General features: G+C 54.4%; 1 long non-coding RNA gene across 3 annotated transcripts in view; it reads left to right on the top strand.

The window, feature by feature from the left end:
- LOC114487367 (uncharacterized) overlaps nucleotides 1-16,975 on the top strand; it is a 17,988-nt gene extending 1,013 nt beyond the window's left edge. Inside the window, exons 2-4 of one of the 3 annotated variants that reach the window (XR_003682409.2) lie at nucleotides 9,144-9,266; nucleotides 15,697-16,195; nucleotides 16,865-16,960. This is a non-coding gene — a long non-coding RNA (uncharacterized lncRNA). Of the gene's footprint in view, nucleotides 1-9,143; nucleotides 9,267-10,392; nucleotides 10,888-15,696 lie in introns of those variants that run through there. The other 2 variants (XR_003682408.2, XR_008618834.1) reach the window with 2 other exon arrangements.
- The last annotated feature ends 21 nt before the right edge of the window (nucleotides 16,976-16,996 follow it).

The following is a 16,996-nucleotide window of genomic DNA, read 5'->3' as shown; positions in this document are numbered from 1 at the left end:
CTTCCCTGGTGGCGCAGTGGTTAAGAATCCGCCTGCCAAGGCAGGGGACACGGGTTCGAGCCCTGGTCCGGGAAGATCCCACATGCCGCGGAGCAGTTGAGCCCGTGCGCCACAACTGCTGAGCCTGCGCTCTAGAGCCCACGAGCCACAACTACTGAGCCCGTGCGCCACGACTACTGAAGCCTGCGCACCTAGAGCCAGTGCTCCGCAGCAAGAGAAGCCCGCGCACCACACCAAAGAGCAGCCCCTGTTCGCCGCAACTAGAGAAAGCCCGCACGCAGCAGCAAAGACCCAACGCAGCCAATAAATAAATAAATAAATAAGTAAATGAGTAACTTTAAAAAAAAAAAAAAAAAAGAGTACTACTCTTTTCCAGCTCCAGCCATAAGAGGGTAACAGGTAGTCTTACCTTCCCATCATAAACCACTAGAAAACTGGGCACACTATATGAAGCAACTGTTTTCATGCACTGGATGACACTGCACGGCAGTGGTCCCCAGAGAAGGACACACATGAGGGCAGCTCCACATTCACCCTGGCACTCTGCCTGGAGCCAGCCCAGGCACTTTCTGTACCACACACAGGAAGCGAGGCCCAAAGAGTGGTGGTCTCACTAGGCAGAGAAAACAGAGGCTGGAGTTCAGGGCAGCTGAGGTGGCTAGAATTTATGGGGTCTCAGAGGAACAGAGAAGAGAATTGAGCCAAGAATTATGCATGGGAGGAGCCCCAGAAAGTTGCATGGGAGTCCCCTTGAGTTTTTTGAGCAAATACTAAGCTGCACAGGTGCCAGGCAACTGTCAAAGAGCCTCCTGGGAGCGGTAAGTTGAGGGAGACTCCAGAAAACACCCTGTAATGGGGACATCAGAGTGATAAGACCTTGCCAGACACACTAGGTATCCAGTTGTGACCTCAGAAAAGCTACCGTCTTTTAAAAGTTAGGTTAGTGAGGTATCATTTACGTATAGTGAAATTCACCACTTTTAGGTGTACAGTTCTGAGTTTTGACAAATGCATACAGGCATGTAGTCACACTACAATCAAGATATAAAACATTTCTGTCACCCAAAACCATTTCCTGTGCCCTTTGATTGTCATTTTCTCACCCTCCTCCGGCTCCTGGTGAAAAGACAGTACTTTCAGTGTAGAAAGACACTAGCCCTGGAGTAAGGGCTGCTCTAGACCTGTCCAAACAAAACCTAAAGACAAGTCTTGACAGGATAAAACTGACCTGCAAAAAAATGTAACTAGCTGCTAAAACAAAGCTCGGTAATCTTTAAAGGAAGACAACACAATTCAGTCTCTCAGCAATGTAGTTCACGATGTCCAGCATCCAACCAAAAATGATTAGACATGTGATAAGGCAGGGAAATGTGAATCATAACCAGGAGAAAAGTCAGCCAATAAGGAGCTCTGGTGCATTCATGGGGCAAACAGGCAATACTTTTTGTCCTTATGTATTTTCCCACTGATAGATGATACAGTTGCCATAAAAATGTTAATATGGAAAAGGAGTCCTCAGAAGCAAAAGAAAGAGGACCTCAGGCATTAGAGCCAGCCAGAACCCAAGTAGATCAAGATGGCCAGTAAGTACACAGTGTGGACAGGCCTGGAGCCAGGCACTGGGACGCAGAGATGTGGGCCACACAACCACATCCCTGAGAAGTTCAGCCTGGGTGAAGACAGACATGAGAACTGCACAGATGGTAGATGCCAGCAGAGAGGCACAACAAATTCTCTGGGGGGTTAGAAAGTGAGAGATCACCTCTGCCTGGGGGAATTATGGAAGGCTTCATGGAGGAGATTCCTTTTGAATTGAGCTTTAAAAGATGGTTGGATGTCAATTGTATCTCAATAAAACTAGGGAAAAAATAATTAAACTTCAAGATAGTTGGGAAATAAAGAAAATAGTTTTTTAAATCACCCATTAAATCATCCCATTACCCAAATGTGATCACTGCTAGTGTTCTAGTAAGTTTCTTCTTTTTGAATTCTCTTTTTCTCTTCTCCTAAACGTAGCTGAAACCCTGGCTCCTCAATTCTGTTTTGCATTTTTCAGTTGATGTCATTTCAAAATAGCATTTTCTGAAAATTCTTTGTAACATCCATTTTTGATGGCTGTGAAATATTTCGTTAAATGTCTATGACATGGTCCAGTTCACCTGTTCTCTGTTGTCGAATATTTAGGTTATTTTCAATTTCTACTTAATGCTGCAATAAGCATTTTGTTCTCCCCTGTTTATGATTAGGCCCTCAAAAAGTTAGATTCCCAGGAGCGGAATGATTGGCTCAAAAGATACAGACATTATGAGGTTCCTGATACATATTGCCAAATGACTTTTCTACATTTGACTTTGTACAGACTTACACTCCCTCCATACTTACTCTCTTACGTTGTAATATGTGCTTTCATGCCTTCTCCCCCACGATTCATGTCCTATCCACCTTCCTGTCCTCAGTGCCCAGCACAGGGAAGGATTCCAGTGACATCTGTTGCATCAATTGTGACTACACTTTTGTAAAAAAAAGGAAGGATTATCCGGAGTCAGGGATAAAAGCTCTGAGAGATTCTCCAGGAGCCAAGACTCGGCCAGGTGTAGGTGGACACGTGGGTCTCTGGAGCCTGGCTCGAACACCTGGTGTGGAGATGGGGCAGCTCTGAGAGATCTGCAAGTTCAATATCTCATTTGAAAGCTGGGGAAACTGAGATCCAGGTGGGGCGGGTGGCTTTCAAGGGCACGATGCCTGTTCCTCTGGGTTATGGCCCCAGTGGTGTGGACGGGCAAAGCCAGGATGTCGGGGCCTCAGGCAGCCATCGGGACCCACACAGCCAGGGACCTCACGTCACACCACTCACTCTGCTGTGCCGTGCATGTGAGGAGGTGGGACAAGAGCCAGAGGCCAACCCCCTCTGAGCAAACAGTCCAACGACAGGAGTCGGAAGAACGATATTTGACTTGGTGGAAGCAGGGTTTGCTCTCTCTTCCGTGAGAGGTTCCTCCTCTTATCATCCAGGGAAGACCCTCAAGATGGCTGGCACCCCTTCACAGACCCAGTGTGCCAGAAGCACACTATCTAAGGGGCATCTGGAACAGGAATCTCTTCCTCAACCTCCCAGAGCAGCTTCAGCCTCTGAGAAGCAGAGACCGGGAGCAAGTGTCTGAACCTCAGCCTCTTGTCTGTAAACAGGTGCTGGTCCTGCCTGTCTCCAGGGCTACCGGGAGCACCCAGTGGGGTGGCGGATGCGAAGCCCTCGTGCCTGTGCTTGTGGTGCGGCGTCATTCAGGACACAGGCAGGCGCTGCGAGGTGTACTCTTTAGAAACCCTGATTCCCCATCATGGCTGAGATCCACTTTTCTCATCCCCTGCGGTCGACACCCCAGGGACCCGCACCTCCCCACGTTCATGATCTTCTGGGTCCCTCCCACACTGAATCTGGACAGGTCTGGTGGCTCATTTGGCCAACAGAAGGTGCCAGAAGTGAAGCTGGGCCAGTCCCAGGCCTAGACCTCGAGAGACCTGGCAGCCTCTGCTCTCCTGCGCTCCTGGAACCCAGTCGCCATGCTCTAGGGAAGTCAGGCCATCCTGCTGGAGAGGAAGGCCTGAATGCAGCTGCCAGAGCGAGGTTAGCCAACTCGGGAAGCAGGATAGCCACGGCCTCAACCCGCAGAATCGTGAGAAAGAATAAATCACTGGGCTTCCCTGGTGGCGCAGCGGTTGCGCGTCCGCCTGCCGATGCAGGGGACGCGGGTTCGTGCCCCGGTCCGGGAATATCCTACGTGCCGCGGAGGGGTTGGGCCCGTGAGCCGTGGCCGCTGAGCCTGCGCGTCCAGAGCCTGTGCTCCGCAACGGGAGAGGCCACAGCAGTGAGAGGCCCGCGTACCGCAAAAAAAAAAAAAAAAAAAAAAAAAAAAAAGAATAAATCACTGTCATTTTAAGCCACTAGTTTTCGGCAGGGGGTGGAGGCGCTTTACTCAATAACGGATAACTAACACCCCTGCCCTGACCCCAGCCTTCCCTCTGGGTCTCTCCAGTGCTGTGCTGGTAAGTGTTTAACAAGCAGCTCTCTGGGCAAGGGTGGGGGGCTAATTTGTAGTGTTTTTCCGATCTCTGTGGTGTCAGTATTCTCACCACGGCTGATTTCAAGCTACAACGTGACACCACTAAACATGGGCTGGAGGGGACGTGCAGAGTCAGGGTGCAAGCCTGCTCGGGCCACCACAGCTCTCCTCCCTCTAGCACGTGACAGCCCGCAGAGGTCGGCGGTGAGTGAGCTCAAGGCGGGTGACGTGTGGCTAGAAGCAGTTTTTTCACAGGTACTCAGAGTTCCAGGCTCAGCCTTACCTTCAGGGCAGCAGGTGGCGGAAAGAATTTGGAGTCACGCACACACAACTGACTCCTCTTCTCTGCCTTTGCCACGTGGAAGCAGGGCCCTCGGCATGAGAACTGGGGCCCCTCGTCTCCGATGTGGGCAGGTGAAGGCCTGCGGAGGCGGCAGCCAGGCTGTGTGTGCCGGGCTAAGGCGTTGCCCTAAGGCCAGGGCGAGGGCCGGCCAGAGGAGATGGGTTCTGAGCACCAGCCCTTAGCTCAGCCCCTGGGGAGTCCTTCAGCCGAGTCCTGAGCCCTGTAGGAGCGGAGGGCATGCATCTGAGTGAAGCCCTGGGGACTGGGGAGCCTGCTCTGCAGCTCCAGGCACCCCCGCCACCCCACCGGCCAACACGCACGCACACACGCACACGCACAGCAGCCAAAAGGCGGAGGGGCGAGAACAGCAAGGGCTGAGACTGCTCCTTGCCACCAGGACCTCATCAGCTCTCGGCCCCTGGGCGTGATGGTTAGTTTCACGTGTCAACTTGGCCTAGCTCTCATCACCAGTTATTCGTTCAACACTAACCTAGGGGGTAGCTGTGAAGGGATTTTGTCCACGTGGCTAATGTCTACAGTCAGGTGACTCTAAGTAAAGGAGGTCACTCTTGATAATGTGGGTGAGTCTCAGCCAACCAGCGAAAGGCCTTAATAGCTAAGCTGAGGTCTCCCTGAAGAAGCAGAAATTCCACCCGTGGCTGCAGCGTCAGACCTGCCCAGGAGGCTCCAGCCTGCTGCCTGCACTACGGATTCCTGACCCGCCGACCGGGCCTCACAAATGTGCAAGTCAGTTCCTTGTAATAAATCGCTCTCGCTCGCTCGCTCTCCAGATACACGTGTAATCTTATACAATATATAGTATATAATACATATTATATACTATATATGATATATGGAAATCATATATACATACAGAGATTTATTGCAAGGAATTGGCTTCTGCAATATATATATACACACACATACACATCCATATATATACACACACATATACAAATACATACACAAATACATACCTATGTACGGCTACACACACCCGCTCACACACATATCCTACTGGTTCTGCTTCTCTGGTGGAACCCTGCATGATACACTAGGGGTGCTCAGAACCCTGTCCCATGAGTGTGACCCTCAATAGCAGAAGACCCTAGTCTCAGCCCCTCAGCCGAGGCAGGGGTGCCCCTTCTTGCTCCGGGGTGAAACAGGCGAGCGTAAGGCAGGGGCTGTCCCCAGGGTACCCGAGGGGATCTGCAGTCCCAGTGTTGTGGCTGCAGACAGCGCTGTAGAAAAGCCTTATCTCCATGAACACTTTGTGCCCTGAATCCTTTCTCCTCGGGATTTCGGAATCCAGAGCTTGGGAAAGGCTCCCGGGCTACATCTGGGTGCGGCCCCCCGACGGCGATGGGCCCAGAGCCGCCATCTTGAACAGGGAGCTGGGAGGTGGGAGGACTGGAGGGAAGAAAGGGGACGCTGAGAGGGACGTACAGGTGCAAGCTGACCCTGCACTACTCGTTGGGTGTGGACGGAGGCCAGCGGAGAAGGAGCCGGGCCCAGCCCTCCAAACTGCAGGTGGGCAGACGGCGACACTCTGAGCGCGGCGTCAGAGTGGGAGGACTTGAACCTGGAGGGGGGAGGGGAAGGGGAGGGCTTGCAGCAAGTGCTGACGGGAAAGGCCTCTGCTGGGTGCTGAGATCAGAGGATAGAAAAACAGCAAAAGGGCTTCCCTTCTCTGGTGGCGCAGTGGTTGAGAGTCCGCCTGCCGATGCAGGGGACACGGGTTCGTGCCCCGGTCCGGGAGGATCCCACATGCCGCGGAGCGGCTGGGCCCGTGAGCCACGGCCGCTGAGCCTGCGCGTCCGGAGCCTGTGGTCCGCAACGGGAGAGGCCACGACAGTGAGAGGCTCGCGTACAGCAAAAAAAAAAAAAGCAGCAAAGACGCCACCTGGGAAGTTTGGGGGCAGATAGAGACATTGGGGTGAAGAGGAGGGATGTGGGTCCCTCCTTCCACCCTGATGTTTGGTTAACATTGAGAGTAGTTGCAGGGCGTGGATTTGAATTTCAAGAGCCTGGACGGTGGCAAGGCTTCTCTGAAGGAGGCCACAAAAGGTGTCTCAGAGGGTCATTGCCCTAAAGCTCAGAAACTCAGGTTTGTGTCACTGACGTCATGACCTTGGTCTGTCTGGCTTCGGGTTCTCCAACCATAAAACGGAGGACATTTTACCTGCCCTTTGCGTGTCCTTTCACGGAACAGCTGAAATGAGGCTGAAATGGAAGTCAGTCGCCTCTCACACTGTTGAAACGAATTGAGGTGTGTGTGTGTGCGTGTGTGTCCACACTTGAGGACGCACATAGACACAATCGGTGTGTCAAGTCTCCTCAGCATGGAAACACACAGAAGGTGGCTTTGACATTGAAAATATGGTCCTGACAACCCAACAAACACAAACTGGCAAAAGATTCAACCAGACATCTCACGAAAGAAGATGTATAAAGGGCCGATAAACACATGAAGAGATGCTCAGCGTCGCTAGTCACCAGGAAATACAAATTAAAACCACAATAGTATGTGACTTCAATCCCTCTGGACAGCTAAAGTTAAAAAGTCTGACAATATCACAAGTTGGTGAAGTTGTGGAGCAATTGAGGCTCTCACACGATGCTGTTGGGAGTGTAAAAAGGTGGAACCATTTTGGAAACACAGTTTGGGAGAATCCTATAAAGTTAAACAGACATTTACCATATGGCTCAGCGATTCCATTCCTAGGTTTTACCCAAGAGAAATGAAAGCATACACCCACATAATGACTTGAACATGATCTTCACAGCAGCTTTATTCCTAAACACCCAAAACTGGAAACAACCCAAATGTGAATGGATAAATAAAATGTGGTATGTCCATACAATGGTATACTATTCAGCAAAAAACAAAAAAGCCCAAATTACTAATATTAATATATTCACCAACATGGATGAATATCAAGAACATTGTGCTAAGCAAAAGGAACCAGATGTAAAAGAATACATGTTGTGTGGTTCCATTTACATGAGTTTCTATCGTGACAAAAGACAGACCACTGGTTGCCAGTGGCCCAGACAAAGGGAGAAATTCACTGCAAAGGTGGACAGGAAAGTTTGGGGGTGGTGAAATGTTGTGTCTTGAATACATACTCACCGAACTGTACACTTTAAATGGATGTAGCCCCTTGAGCAGAAATTACACCTTAAAGTTGGTTTTTTCAAAAAGATAGCTGAAAAGCATGGTCCCAGTCTCCACTCACTTTCCTAAAGGGACTGACAGCCTTTCCCACAATGTATTAGAGGCTTCCTACGGTGAAACCACCCTCATGTCACTTGCCTGCTGCTGTCTTTTGGGAAGTCCTTCAGAGAAGGCTCCAAGCCCAACTACCCCTGCCCCCAACTGGACCGCAGTGAGGGATACTCATTGGGAAATTTAAGAGCTTTAATTCTGGGACACTTTTTCAGTTACAGGGGTCAGAAATCCCAACTCAACTAAAGGAAAAAAAAAAGAGGGGGAATTTACCTGCTTACACAGTTAGGAAGTCTGCTGACATCCAGGCCTCAAATGAGTCATCAGAGCAATAATTAGGTCATCTCTGCTTCTCCGTCTGTTTTGGCCCGTGTCTCCTGCTGCTGACAGACTCCCTGCACAGGGGTAGTTCTATGGCCCCAGCACATCCTCATAGCCACCCTGGAGAGGAAGGGACGGTGATTCCTACCAGCCCCAGCCCAAGTCCCAGAAGAAGCCCTATTGGTCTGGCTTATGCCGCATACTACCCTTTAACCAATCACTGTGTCCTGAGGAATGCAGAATTATGATTGGCTGTTGTGGGCCACTTGGTGGGAGACGGGCTGGTCAGATCTTGGTCACATTTTTCTGATGAGGCCTTTCAGCCCTCAGGTAAATTCCTGGAGAGGAGCAGATATGTGAGAGAAAGAGCTTTGTGCAACTTCATTGCAGCCTCTAAACTCCCCAGGATATTTGTGGGGAGGGAGGAGAGCTCCAGGCCCCTGACCAGCCAAGAGGGCCAGCTAGGTGCGTGGGTTTGTATATGAAATCTTCTTTTTAGGTTTCCATAGGTACTGAAGGGTGTGAATACAAGTAAACAGAAGGAGGCCCCTGTGTCAGCAGAGTTCTAAGATGGCCCGCATGACCTCTCACCCTGGCCTTATGCCCTGTTTAAGCCCCTCCCCTTGAGCATGGGCAGGACCCGTGGCTTGCTTCCAGCCTATGGGATACGCCAAAGATGAGGTCACTCCGATGACTACATTCCCGCCCCAGCCCCCATAGAAGACTCTGTCTTGGCTGACCAGAGAGAGTGTCTCTCCTGCCAGCATGGAGGAAAGGGCTGCCAGGCTGTGCTGCCTATGGCAGGGAAACGTAGGCAGCCTCTAGGACCTAAGCACGGCCTCCAGCACCTAAGCACAGCCTCCAGGACCTAAGCTGACAGCCAGTAGGAAGTCTGGCTCTCAGTCATGGAGCTGCAAGGGAAGGAATTCTGCCAACAACCTGAGAGACCATAGAAGCAGGTTCTGCCCCAGTTGAGCCTCCACATGAGAACACAGCCCAAATGCTGCCTTGACTGCAGATTAACAAGACCCTGAAGAGCAGAAGACCCAGCTAAGCTGTGTCCAGACTCCTCTTTTATTATCTCATGGAAACTGAGATTTTAAAAAAATGTGTGTTGTTTTAAGCCTCTAAGTTCATGGTAATTTGTCACTCAGCATAGGAAACTAAAACACCCACATTTTTTTCTCTGCAGCAGGGAATGATCGCAGCGGCCTACAGATGGGACTCCCGGCCCCCAGCCTTGCGCCTGTCAATCTGCTCTCCACACCATAGTCAGAGGCATGGTCCTAAAATGCAAATGTGATTGCCTGTTCCTGTAAGTCCTAGCAGTGCCTGCTCTTGGTTCTCAGAACAAAATGCAAATCCTTTAGCATAGCCTGCAAGGCCCTTGATAATCCGGTCTTTTAAATGAGTTCCCAGCCGCCACCTGTCTGTGCGTGGGAACTGGCGACCAATTCCCCCCAGCCCCTCATGTTTCAGGCTTTCATGATCCACTCATTTTCTTCTGCGTCTCTGCCCCCCGCCCAACACACACACGCGCGCACGCGCACACACACACACACACACACACACACACACACACACACACACACACTCCTTTACTCTTCCTTTTTTCTTTCCTCCTTGAAGCTCAGCTCAAATATGGCCATGAGGCAGGGTTCTGACCCTAGGATGAAGTGCCTATCTACCCTGGGCTCCCCCTTCCCCATGCAGTTCCTCTGGCCCAGCCCCCAGTGCCTGGTCACCTATGTGTCCCCCCCAATCCCCATCGTCCCCAAGACTGTGGACTCTGGGAGGGCGGGAAAGGCTCACTGTCTCTGGAACCTGGGACCAGCTCAGAGCCGGCCATCAGCAAGGGTCTGCTGAAAGGAATTAATGAATAACATGTCCACTTTCTGGTTGGGGGTGACGGTCATTTAACCCTTCCGTGCCCTCTAAGTGAGGGGTGGGATCTACACATGGATGGGGCCATCTTGGGAACAAATGCTCCCCAGCCCCAATCCCTGATCTGAACTGCCAGGGCATCTGCAGTCCAGCTGACATTTGCTGGAACCCAGAGAGCCTGGTTGGGCTATTTTATCTGTGCTTCTGCCAGTCCATTACCACCACACCAGCAAGGTCCTCTCCTACCCAAGCAGGGGAAACTGGGGCTGGGGCCAAAAGGAGCCTGCACCTCACCATGACCACTGCCCCCCCACCACCACCGGTGGCGGCCAACAGCCTGGGTGTGTCCCTCTGCAGGGGAAGCAGGCCAGGCCCACCCACAGGCTGGGGAGGGATCTTCCCCAGGGTGGGGCGTTTCCTGCTCTCGGGGTACCAGACAAAGCCCTCAGTGGGCCCTGTGGGACCAGGAGCTTCCAGCACCCCTTCCCACGTGCCTCCACCCCGAAGCTTGTGCTGGGCCTGTGACACCCTCGTTCCTCCCTTCTTTCGCTGCCCAGAGCTCTGTGAACCAGGAAGCCAGAAGGTGGGGAGACTGAAGGGTCTCCAAGCCCTGCTCTGAAAAGGCTGAGCAGCAAAGTGTATGTGTCCGAAAATGCTCGAGGGCCTGGCTGCAGGATGGGGTGCCCTCTGAGAGTGCCCTGGGACCACCCCAGCTGAGGCCGGCCCACCAGCCAGGCGGTGCAAACTCAGTGGCCTTGTTTCCTACACCAGCGTTCCGGAGGTGATTTCCCCAGCCTTGTGAGACCCTAGCCCCTGTCCCTGCCAAAGTTCCTGGGGGTCCCACATCCGGGGTGATGGGTGCCGTCCCAGTGTGAGGTTCCCAGCTGCCCCCTTCTCCCTCAGGCATAGAATAAGAAGCTCTCCCACCCCCAAAATCACACACAAGCTGGTTCTGACATGAGGGCAAGGTTAGGCCCAGCCAAGCCAAAAATATTACCTGCTCTGGATGGGGATAATTTGACTGCCTATAAAGGCCATGTTTGGTGGAATATCACCTCCAATTTTTTTTTTTTTCCCCACGGTACGCGGGCCTCTCACTGTTGTGGCCTCTCCCGTTGCGGAGCACAGGCTCCGGACGCGCAGGCTCAGCGGCCGTGGCTCACGGGCCCAGCCGCTCCGCGGCATGTGGGATCCTCCCGGACCGGGGCACGAACCCGCGTCCCCCGCATCGGCAGGCGGACTCTCAACCACTGCGCCACCAGGGAAGCCCCCTCCAATTCTTAACACAATCCCGCTAAGGAGGTATGATTGCTCTCATTTTAGAGCTGAAGAAATTGACCTCCTATGAAGGTAATGGTCGCTGCCTGGGTGACCACAGGAGAAAATGGAGGAAAAAGTGCTCTGTAAATGTGTGTGTAAGGGAGCATCATGACGGCTCATGTGTGCCGGCTCTTGACTCAGGTGGCCCGAGATCTGGGGTCCGGCCTTGAGATCAGACAAATCAGAGGGCAGAGGTTCCCACTGGGAGAGAGTCAAGCCTCCCTGGGGCTGTGATCGCTGCCCAGGCCGGGGGACCTGCCCCTGGGAAGCCGTCTTCCCACAGGAGGTGAGGTGCCTTGTCACCTGGCAGCTACCACGGCTCCTCAAGCCTCCTCCTGAGCCCAAGTGCCGGGGCGTCCAATCGCCTGCAGGGCCCGAGGCCCCAGGAAGCCCCGTTAAAGGAGCCCGGGAGGCAAAGAGCAGACCGGCGTGCTGCACGTAGTCCGGAAGTGGGAGTGCGAGGAAGGCCCTGGAGGGCGGCTGGCGTGACGAGTGAGGACCTCCTGCTGAGGCTCACTTCCCTGGGGGTTAACCCCTGCGGGAGCCCGTCAGAGCGGCTTCCCAGCACCAGAGAGGATTGGGAACCGCTGCTGAATACGGGCCAGAGAAGACGGCGTGCCTTTGCCAAAGAGGAATTTGAGTCTTTCTACTGGACCCTTGGCCAGCCTGTGGGGCCGCCATCTTGGTAGACGCCTGATGAGGGGCCATGAACTTCAGAATGATTCCCTGGCAGGCTCTGCATTTATTGGGTTGGAATATATGCTGGAATGGGGGTTCCAAGCTAAAACTGCATCCCGGGGACTTGTGGTACCTAGCTAATGGCAGATAGCACGGCCAACTCAGGCAAGAGCTGAGGAAGGACTTCCTGGTGAGAAGGCTAATGCTCTGTATGAGAATGGGCTGCCAAGTGCGGTAACCCAGTCTGGAGGCCTGTAATACTGTGGGGTCCTGGGAGGAACTGCCCAGAATCTGAGGACTGGCCCTGGGGCCCCAGCAGCCAGCATACTCTCGGTAGGAATCACTCCGCACCCCTGATGGATTTCTGCCCTTTCTGGCTTGGGCGCATCTCAAGTTGGGGAGCTCGTCCCTTGCAGGGCGTCCCTGCATTTATCACAATCCTCATACATATTCCCATTCACTATTGGTGTAGAGGGAGAAAACACGGCCAGTCCCAGAGCTGGCTGCAGAGCTGTTCTTGGAGGAGAACCACGTACGCGTGGGTCACTGGTTGTAGAGAGAGAGTCCCCAAGGCCTGACCACTCTGGGTTGGGGGTGGGACAGAGTTAACGGAGTGGGGCTGAGGGAGCCGGGGACGAGAGAAGAGGGGGGCACGGCACGTGGAGAACAATCCCTGGAGGACGGAGGACTTGGGCTTTTGTAACAGGGATGCTCCGTTTCGTGTTGTCATTGTTTATCCCCCCTCCTTCAGCGTGACCTTCACTCAAGGCGTCCACACACTTGGCCGTGATGGACAGGGGCTTGTCCAAGGGGAGTCTGTGCCCAAGAGATGAGAAGAGGAGGAGAAATTGTTACAAACAGGTCTCAGAGCCAGAGGTGCCAGGGAGAGATGGAGCCCTTGGGGGGTCCCTGGTGATACTGGAAAGGATGCAGATTTCCAGCTGGATGAGGGCTGCACATGAGCGCTTGAAGCTATTTTAGCTCAGTCATAAGGAACAGGAGGGCTCAGGAGCACTGAGGGTCTGGGAACAGCCATGGACAGTACTGTGGATGGAGATTGCTGATGGGGCAAATCAGGCGTCGGTCTCCCTAAGAATTGGGGTGTCAGCTCTGCATGGTGCATCCCCTTTCCTGGAAACCCAGGTTCCTCAGCGTGGTTGACAGAGGCCCCCCGCAGCAGCCCCCGCCTTCCTCCAGCCTCCCAGGACTCCCTCCCTCTCGGATCCAGCCACACTCACAGTTCCCCAAAACTCCATGCTCTCCCCTCCGGCCCGCTTGGCAGGTATGTACTGCTCCCTTACCTACACGTGCACAGGTGCACACACACACACACGTGCTATCCGAAAAACCTGCTCTGATTCATCTCTTACAGTGAATTATTTAAAAAATATTTTCTTACGTTGTAATAATTTTAGATTTACTGAAAACCTGCAGATAGTACAGAGAGTTCCGGCACGCCCGCCACCCAGCTTCCGCTAAGGTTAGCGTCTTACATAACCGTGGTTCATTTGTCAGAACTACGAAATCAACATCGGGACAACACTACAGACTAAACCGGAGACTTGATGCAGATTTCACCGGTTTCCCCACAAATGCCCTTTCATCACTTCCGGATCCCATCCTGGATTTCGCGGTGCATTTAGTCCTCGTGTCCCCCTAGCCTCCTCCGATCTGTGATGGGTCCCCAGTCTCTCCTTGACCCTTTTTGGAGGGTCCTGGTGAAGCATTTTGTGGAGCATCTTTCGGTCTGGGTTTGTCTGAGGCTGCTCATGGTTAGACCGGGGTTGTGGAATCAAGGAAAGAATGACACAGACAGGAAGTGGCCTCCTCTCCTCACCTCGGGGGCCTGTAATGTCAATACGACTTACCACAGCGAGGTGAGCCCCCATCACCTGATCATGTCTGCACGCTCTCTCCACTGGGGAGTTTCCATTGCCCTTTCCATACTGCATGTGTTAGAAGTGAGTCACGACATCCAGTTCATACTCTGGGGAAGAAGATTTAAGCTCCAGTCCCTGGAGGGGGTTCTCTCCGCATGTCATTTGGGATTCTTCTTGGGGGAGAATTGTCTCTTCTCTACCATTTGCTTACTTACAATGCATTTTAATGATCTCCGCTTTAAGATCCTCATCAGGTCTCCTCCTTCCAGTTGAGCTAAGCGGCGAAGACAGCTCCCCACCCCCGGTATTTCCACAGCCTGCTGTGCTTTCCCCTCTCGTTGCACTTACCAAACTATACCGTTATCACTGCTTTCCTCGCGAGCCTCCCTATCACTGCACAGCTTTCGTGGTCATCGTTTATGGGCAGTTATGCGGCAGAGGCACCTCTGCGTGTTCCTGTGAGCATCATGTCATTGAATCCCCACGACATTCCTGTAGGTAGATGTTTTTACCACCCCCATCTTACAGACGAGGAAACGGGGGCTCAGAGAGGCTAAGCAACCTGCCTAAGGTCCCGCGGGTAGTGAGCAGAGTCCGTGAGGACAGGAACTGTGTCACACCAACCTCTCCCTGGTGGCTGGCAGAGCGCCGGCCTTCATCATCAACTTGCTTGCCTGGCAGCAGAAAGAGCAAAAGCCGGAGCTGCTGTTGTCCACACCCGCTTGCGGGAGCTAAGCACAGGGGCCAGGTCCCGCCCGCTTCCTGCCCCAAGCCTGCGCCAGGCCCCCGGGGTGGCGGCATTGGCAGAGGCCTCGCTCCTGGCCGGGAGGTTCCCACCTCTCAGCGTCCCTGCCCGGCAGGAGGGAGAGAGAAGAGCAGCGAAGATGGCTCCCAAATCGCGAGCCCGAGCAAACTACCTCTCTCAGAGCCCACGATGGGGTGGCAGCCTAGCGAGAGACCCGAGGGACCCAGCGGGGATCCACGAGTGACACGGAGCCAGAAGGGTGTCCAGGCAGGGGCTCCGGACAAATCAGGGCACGAGGCATTTTCTAAACTCATCCTGGCTAAGCGTTCGCTCATTTCTTGGCCCAATCAACACGGGCCTGCTCTGAGGTCAGAGCTCCCAGTTGAGGGTAGAGACAGAAGGGTAAATAAACAAACGGTAAATATAACAAATGTCACTGTAGAGATGCCGCCCGGGGACCCCGAGGAGGGAGGGGCACTGACTGCACCTGGGGCGGGGGCTTCATGGGGAAGACGAGGGGCTTCCGGGCAGAGAGGGAGCCGGGGAGCAGGAGCCACCCCCCAGGGGCCCCCGGTACCCGGGAAGCAGCGGGCAGCGGGCCCAGCCCACCCGAGGGAAGCGGGGCGACGCCCCCTGGTTCTGCTGTGCTCAGCTCTGAGCTGGGGGCTGGTGCCTCCTTTGAGGGTTTAAAATCCATTCCTATGCTGAGTCAGGCCAGCTTGGGACCACCGGGGCAACGCAGCCCAACCAAGTCTCGGCCTGGCGCTCCCCAGCGGGCAGGCGTGAGGAGCTGGCCTCCCGGCAGGTCCCAGCTCAGGCCCTGCAGGGCCCATGCAAGTCCCCCTGTGAGACGCTTCTCCACCGCCACTCTGCCAAGACCTCGGGCTGCCGCCCCGCTGGCCCTGCTGCCCGCCGGGGCTGGTGCCAGCACCACACTGGGTCACTGGGGAAGCCGGGCTGGCAGCACATCCAGGTACAGGCTATTGGCCAGGCAGACAGCCTGGGCGGCCACGGGGACACTTGGAAGGCTGCCCGCCTAGGCCAGCTGCTGGCCCAACACCGCACTGGCCTCTGAGGGCTTTCTTCTGGGGCTGTTCTCAGGACGGTGGCCCTGGGTGTCCTCCAGGGGGCCTCAGGATGTGGTGGAGGGCACTGAGCCCGGGGGCGTGGCTTCTGGTCGTTCGGGGGTGATTTGGATGAGTCGTTCCCCTTCTCTGGGTCTGTTTCTCTTCCCACAGAATGAGGAGGGCGGGCTAGAGGAGTACTTCTCGCAGCTTGGCCCCTGGACCAGTGGCAGCAACGACATCTGGGAACGTGCTAGAAATGAAAACTCTCTGACCCCACTGGAGACCTGCTGTATCGCACGCGCCGGGTGGACCCAGCAGTCTGTCTGGACGCAGCCTCCGGGGGATTCTGATGCTGCTCAAGTGTGAGAACCGCTGGGCTGGCTGCCCTCATCCCAGGTCTCTCCCCAGGCTTACTTCCACCTGTCGGGCACCCGCTGCCTAGGCACAGGTGAATGAGGTGTGGCGTCAACACTGAAACGTCACCTCCGCTCCCTGGACGGCTACCTCCCACTTGTCCCTTAACGCCAGCTCCGATGACATCTCCTGCGGAAATGGTCCCAGACGGCCCTCCCGCCAGCTCCTCAGACAGAGGGAGTCAGGTGCCCTCTGCTCCCCCCGCACCTGCTCCTCCGGTGTGGCCGCCGTGGACAGCACATTCCCTCGTTTGTAGGTCAGTCTCTCCCGCCGAATGGTGGGACCAAAGGGGAGGGGCTGGGCTGGTCCCTCCTTGGTCCCCACAGCACCACGGGCTGTACTGCCCAGGCTCTCAAGGCCCCACTGAGCAGCCATCCCCTCCGAGAAGCCGCCAGGGGCCCACCACGCCCACGGCCGCATCCCGGAGCTTTCCTTTGGCAAATGTTGCAAGTTGGAGGCCCCTCTACCCCCGGCCTGGGGACCTGACACACACACAGCCCGGTTCTCCCTCTTAGAAGGTCTGAAGATGCAATACACAGAGGGGTCGTGCCCTGGCCTTGGGGACACACAGAGAGAAGGCAGAGCACAGCAGCCACGAGGCAGCCGCAGCCACCATGAAGTTGTGTGTGTGTGTGTGTGTGTGTGTGTGTGTGTGTGTGTGTGTCTGTATGTGTGTTTCTGTGTGTGTGTGTGTAGAGGGAGGAGCTGACCTTCCCCTCTGTGTCTCGTGGGAGCTGCCAAGGCCCCCGCCACCACCCAGGTCCACTCACAGGACTCACACGTGCTCTTAGCGCCTGTTTTCCAGGAGGAGATGGTTGGGAGAAAGACGCACTGGACGTGGGTCTGAGAGATGGAGCCTGGCTCCACCTGTGCCAGCCAGGGCTGCTTCACCTTTCTAGTTCTCAGTTACTACCCCATTTTACAGATGAAGAAACTGAGGGTGTTAGGAGTGACGGATACCTGCTGTCAGGTTGGTGGATCAATCATCCAACGGGGGGAGGGGTCGGTGATTCATTAATCCATCCACTAATCAATCATTGATTAGGTCGTTTAGTCA

This window comes from Physeter macrocephalus, chromosome 12 (genome assembly GCF_002837175.3).
Source record: "Physeter macrocephalus isolate SW-GA chromosome 12, ASM283717v5, whole genome shotgun sequence".
NCBI classification, from domain to species: Eukaryota; Metazoa; Chordata; class Mammalia; order Artiodactyla; family Physeteridae; genus Physeter; species Physeter macrocephalus.
Note: the sequence above shows the minus strand (reverse complement) of the source record. Positions and strands in the feature narration are given on the sequence as shown.